The sequence below is a fragment of the Rhagoletis pomonella genome, unplaced genomic scaffold, assembly GCF_013731165.1.
Source record: "Rhagoletis pomonella isolate Grant_MI unplaced genomic scaffold, Rhpom_1.0 Rhpom_scaffold_00006, whole genome shotgun sequence".
Classification (NCBI taxonomy): Eukaryota; Metazoa; Arthropoda; class Insecta; order Diptera; family Tephritidae; genus Rhagoletis; species Rhagoletis pomonella.
Genome location: NW_023458560.1, coordinates 3,365,931 through 3,372,582, shown reverse-complemented (window position 1 = coordinate 3,372,582; position 6,652 = coordinate 3,365,931).

Below are 6,652 nucleotides of genomic sequence, written 5' to 3'. Positions count from 1 at the left end.
TTTTTAAATTTAAATAAAGCATGAATTCCCCAGGGAATAACCGAGTAAACAAAAAATATATAACGGTAGAAATGGCACATACATACATATATGAAAGAATGCCTACAGGCGGCGCACTATAGGCAAAACACGAGGTTTTTTTCAAAATCGTAGATCTTCGCTTAGAAAAGAGATAATGTAATGCAGCATTTAACCCTTTAATGCAGAGTCTGTCATATATGAAACGCTTTTTAACCCTTTCAAGGCAGAGGTAAAATGCTCTCAACATGCTTTTGAACGTGCTTTTTCTCATGTTGACGTAGATATTAATCGTAGAAAATTTTTCCATAGAAAAATAATAATAAAAAAAATAAATAAAAAAATAAAATAAAAAAATAAAATAAAAAACAAAAATATTAAAAATAAAAATAAATAAAAAATAAAAATAAATAAAAAGTACGTTGAAAACATATTGAGAACCATTTTGCCTCTGCCTTGAAAGGGTTAAAAAGCGTTTGATATATGACACCCTCTGCATTAAAGGGTTAAATGCTGCACTTTCGTAAAGATATCGACCAGTATAACCATTTTTGTCATATAATTTTTTTTGTGAAAGCTGATAGTTTACGAGTTATTAGAGTTTAAATGTAGCTTTTTTTTCCAATCTGGCCACTCGGGTACAGCATCCAATGTCCCAATAATCGAGTCTTAAGATAAATTAAAGAGAAATCTTTCAGAAACAGTGCTAAATGTGTATTAAATATAGTGTTTTCTAGTGGAATGGGAGCCAAAATCCAAAAAAAAGTGACATTTTGAACGGTATTTTGAGGGTTAAGTTATTGTTGTTGTAACTTCTCTATAGTTTTCCTATATTATATGATCATTTATCTTCACGATACAAAAATTTTCATTCCATTATCTCTTTTCTAAGCGAAGATCTACGATTTTGAAAAAAACTCGCGTTTTGCCTTTCGCCAAATCCTGGCTACGCCACACAGTGGTTCGGATAGCAGATCTAGCTGGACGAAAGTCACAATTTTTTTGTTTTTAAAATACTTAATGGTACTTGGAATACATTCCTAACAATACATTCAAATAGAAATTGCATTTATTAAAGCATTAACATATGAAAACAAACAAAAAAAGGTAAGTCAACGCCGCCTATTTGAGAACTCTATTTTAAAAGCCAAAATTTAACTTAAAAGTTTGCTAATTGCACTCACAGATATTTGCATAATTGCGAATTGACTTTATAAACAAAAAATTACACTTATTCCGTTATAGATTCAGAGGTCATAACGCAATTTATGTCCACATTGGTATAAGCAAATTTATTCTGAAAAATCGTCGTTTTGATTAATTAAAAAAATAAATTAAAGAGTAGGAAAAGTAAAGGCCGCCGAAGGCCGTTATAAAACCACTTGCATATTGTTCTTTACACCTTCGCAAATGCAGGGGGTAAGTTCGATAACCAAGTCTAACCAATTGGCTTAGATATTTACATTTTAGTGACGGTATGTCAAATCTCAAAATTCAAAAGTAATTATTAACAGGAATGTATCTAAATATAAATATAAGATCAGTGGCGGATTCACGAGGGAGAGAGGGGAACGGGGGGAGGGGGTAGGGGTTGTGTGTTAAAACAGAAAAACACTTGGAGTTATAAAAACTTTGGTTATGCAAGAGTTAAAAAAAATAGTAACTCGCGAATTTTCTGCTTTCTGAAATTAAAAAGTTATACAACAGGCATCGAAATCTTTAAGCGCTGTTATAAAATGTTTTCTGAAATTTATTTGTGTTTCTTGCTGTGATCTTAATTTTTAGTCATGGTAAATAAAATCTTAAGAAGTGAGTTGTTTGACATTTGGAGAAGTGTCGCTGAAACTTCTAAAAGACAACAAGGTGTCCGTGATTATGTGATTAGTAAATTGAAAGAAATATCTGATGAAAATGCTCGTTCCGAAGTAAATAAAGTAAATTAGGTAAATGACTTTAGATTCGTAATTAGCAACCCAGAAAATCCCCAGATTCCCAGTTACATAGAAATCCACCGATTTTTTTTTTAATTTTCGGCCGCCATATTGGGTCCGCCATTTTGAATTTTTGGTAAATGACTTTAGATATGTAATCAGCGACCCAGAAAACCCCCAGATACCCAGTTTCATAGAAATCTACCGATTTTTTTTATTTTCGTCCGCCATATTGGATCCGCCATTTTGAATTTTTGAGAAGTGACTTCAGATTCGTAATCAGCGACCCAAAAATCCCCCAGGTAAGAAGTGGTGTAAAGATCCATCAACGAGTATTTCTTTAAATAGTTTCGTCCAGCTAGATTTGCGATCCACTGTGCGCCACTTTACTGCAAAGGAAAAAGCACCTGTCCAGGAGTCTATAGAGCGGCCCGGCTGCTCGGAAGACACTCCTGACACGGAAAAAAGGGTACCTTCCAGCACAGGCCCCTTTCGCCCATAATCCCTTTCGTCCGTCCGTTCGTTTCGTGATGGCCACCAATAGGGGGAAAAAGATGGCCAGGCGGGCTTCAAGGCCGAAAAAAGGCAAACCCCCCAAGCGATAGGTCTAGGCACATCAAGTGCCTGCAAATGAACCTCCATCATGCAAAGGCGGCCTCTGACGTCTTATGCTGGAGGTTCAAAACAGAACTCTTGGATGTCGCATTCATCCAAGAACCGTGGGTTTTCGTCGGAGCTATTAAAGGCCTAAACGACTGTGATGGTAAGATAATATACGATACCACACACTGCAGGCCCAGAGCGGCCATATTACTACGTAATAACATGACTTTTGTTCCCATTTCAGAGTTGACACAACAGGACTTAGCTGCTGTATGGACTAAAGTGCCCACTCAAATGGGAGAACAAGAGGTCGTTCTCGCTTCAGCTTACCCCCCAGGCGACAGCTGCGAGATGCCCACAAGGGAAGTAATAGCCCTAGAGGAGTACTGCAGAAGGAGAAAGCTGAAATTAGTAATGAGCTGCGACGCCAATGCCCATCACTGTATTTGGGGTAGCTCGGACACCAATTCTAGAGGTGAGTCATTTCTTGAATTTATCACTAAGAACAATTTATTTATTCTTAACCGGGGTAATGAGCCGACCTTTGTCAATGCTATAAGAGGGGAGGTTCTAGACTTGACAATTTCCTCAACTAGCTTGACGACCTTTATCTCAAACTGGCATGTCTCAGGTATCTATGTCGGACCACCGGCATATTCGATTCAATATAGAAGCCCAAAGAGTAACAACCATGTTTACAGAAATCCTAGAAAAACAAACTGGGAATTCTTTCGCCTCCACATAGAGCGTGGAGTGAATGGTTCTAAGTTTGTACGAATTTTCAACTATTCGCAAAAATCTGCAAATAAAGAACAAACCGAGGTGAATGAGCACAAGCTTGGAAGTATAACCAGACTAAATATTGATGTTGATAGATAACTCATACGCCATGGCATTTTAACGATATACGTTTTCGACCCCGCGCCCGCACTCACAGACACCATGTCTGTATGTATGTTGACTTATACTTGCAACAATGCACTTTCAACATAGGCTGGAATAACTTTAAGATCATAAGAATTGGCAGGCAAACTTGAATTCACCTATATATATAAATGTGAATGTCTGTTTGCTTATTACCTTATAACTTCTGAACCGCGGCACGGAATCGCATGAAACTTTGCACACTTATTTGCTTTTTCCGCGGGAAGGTTATAGGCATAGAGAAAAATGGGCAGTGCTGGAAAAGAGGGCGTGACACCTCCTATACTTACTAAAATTTTCATATTGTATATCTCTTGAAATATTTGTGGTAGAGCATTGGAACTTGCTATCGAGATAAATAAAATTAATTCCATACTCATGGGAAAAAATTGGCGGTATTGGAAAAGGTGGCGTGGCACCTCCCATGGGCGTGAATTATTTAATCAGCTCTAACTTCGGAACCGTAAGTCACATGAACTTGAAATTTGGTATGCAAACATATCTATAGTAGATGCTTATCTTAAGGTATATGTAAATGAGTTTGTAAAAGGAGGCGTGGCAGATAACATAGGCGTGGAATTTTAAGTCAGTCATAACTTCGGAACATAAGTCACATGAACTTGAAATGTGGTATGCAGGTATCTACGATAGGTGCTTATAGTAAGGTATATATATAAATAAGACTGTGGAAGGGGGCGGCAAATCCCAAAGGCGTGGAATATTTTACCAGTTATAACTTCGGAACCATAAGTCACATAAACATAACATTTGGTATGCAGACATATCTATAGTAGGTGCTTATAGTAAGGTATATATAAATGAGTTTGTAAAAGGGGCGTAGCACTTATCATAGGCTTGGAATTTTTTGCCATAGCTTCGTAACCACAAGTCACATGACCCCTATAATTCCTTCTGGCGTGGGGTGAAACCCGCGGGTAAAAGCTAGTTTTCTATATACCTTAGTTAAAATTCTGTTCAAATTTCAAGTCATATGAAGTACGTTGTTCAGCAGCCAGCCCTCCTGATATAAGTTTACATGCATACTAGCTTTTACCCGAGGGTTTCACCGCACGTCTTTATACAAATATGAACAAATTTTTATGTAACGATGTTATATTTCATTTCTTCTCGAATTTTAATATAGCCGTGATAGCATAATAACGTAGAATAGTTGTTTAGCTGGGGTGCTATGAAATCAAAAGCAATAATATGTTTATAATAAAATAGTTTTAATAAATTATATAGATAATAGTTGAAATACCAAAGTTGTATTGTAATAACTAATATTATTCCGCAGCACGTTTTTAGTACTTCAATGCATCTATTAACATAGATGTATTTTCCAATGCAATTATCATAAATTTTATTTTCGATAAAGAGTTGGTTTTATTTTAAGGCATCCTTTTTTATTGTCATTGCAAAAGCTAAGTGAACTGGAAACTGAAGTTTTTTAAATTCTAAAGGCATATCAGAAGGAATTCAAGGGGTCATGTGATTTGTGATTCCGAAGTTATGGCTGATAAGAACTTCCACGCCCATGTTATGTGCTACGCCCCCTTTTACAAACTCATTTATATATACCTTACTATAAGCACCTACCATAGATATGTTTGCATACCAAATTTCAAGTTCATGTGCCACGCTCTCTTTTATATATACCTTACAATAAGCGGCTCCCGTAGACATGTCTTCGTACCAAATTGCAAATTCTTTCGACTTATGGTTCCGAAGTTTTAGCTGATTAAACATTTGCAGGTCTATTGGCGGTGCCACGCCCCTTGCGAAATTTACGACATAGTTTCAAATAAGACCATACCTATAACCTTCCCGGGGTAAAAACAAATAAGTCTGCCAAGTTTCGTGCGATTCCGTGTCGTGGCTCAAAAGTTATAAGGTATTAAACAAACAGACATTCACATTTATATATATAGATAACAAGCTAAGCTCACAAAAAATTTCAATCGATCTTAAGAATGATGGCTTTTTTGGGCATGAGCTCTCCGTCTAGATGCTCTGGTAACACCACTTTATATTACATACATACTTTACATAATCCCTAAAAGTACTACATATATTCTATATGCACATTTTGGTCTGCGTTTTAAGGTTTTCGAAAGGGGAGAAGTAATTGAAATTAATTTACATATCTATCTGGGAGAAAAAGTGTATTTTCAATGTCGCTGAATCACCAGAGCAAAAAGTGCTATGTACCGAATGCATTCTGTAAAAATAACGAACTATTTTAAACTGATAAACTTCTGCCCCTCCGGCGGCCGAATTTTCACAAACAGCCGAAAATTCATCTCACGAGTGTCAAGTACGGAAAAAATGAATACGCTCCGGCGCTGGGAAACTTGGTGCAGCTGATTCCAGAGTAAGAGTTCATTTCCACCACGCCTTAACTGCAGTTAATGCCTATGGGAAAAGGAAATTAAAACAGCTCTTGGTGAAAGTGGGCTATAAGTTACCCGAGTCCCACAGTTCTCAGGACGTAATGATGAGATAGAGAAAATCTTATTGGAATTTTACTAGCATGTATGAATACTAACGTTTAGGCGTAGTTTGATTAAGGCCCAAAAATGGTGGCTTCTCTAAGTTTAAAAAATCAACACCCTCATTGTTTTCAACATGCCGGTAATTTCACAACCCTCTGCGTCACGAAAATCAAGTTTTAAGTTCTCTGCGACCGAATTTATATATCCACGTCCTTGCAGGTTCCGCTTAATGATGCGTCAAATTTTGGTCACTGTAAACTAAGCGATAACGAGAATTATGAGCTCCTTGAATGTCCGTGGGCACCGGATGCTGCTTTTACATTTCCGCCTTCGACTAAACGTAATTTGACATTTCAATTATCATGTGTTAAAATGTGTCAAAGTTAATTTTCTACATTTAAATTCAAATGCCATGCTAATATTTAAATGAATATTAGCGGTATTCATCTAAACTGATAGCTTTATAAAGCAGATATTCTTATAAATTTAAGAGCTCTGTTACATGAACGCCCCATACTCTTTTTTTGTATACACTTACGACAGAGTTACATTGTCTTCAGGTTATCAAGATTATTCAGTGATATCGTTGTAGAAATTTATTTGAAATGTGTAAACGAGTTTCCATACAAATTTTGACAGTTGATTTCCAAAGTTTACACAATTATAATTTTATACGGTTTA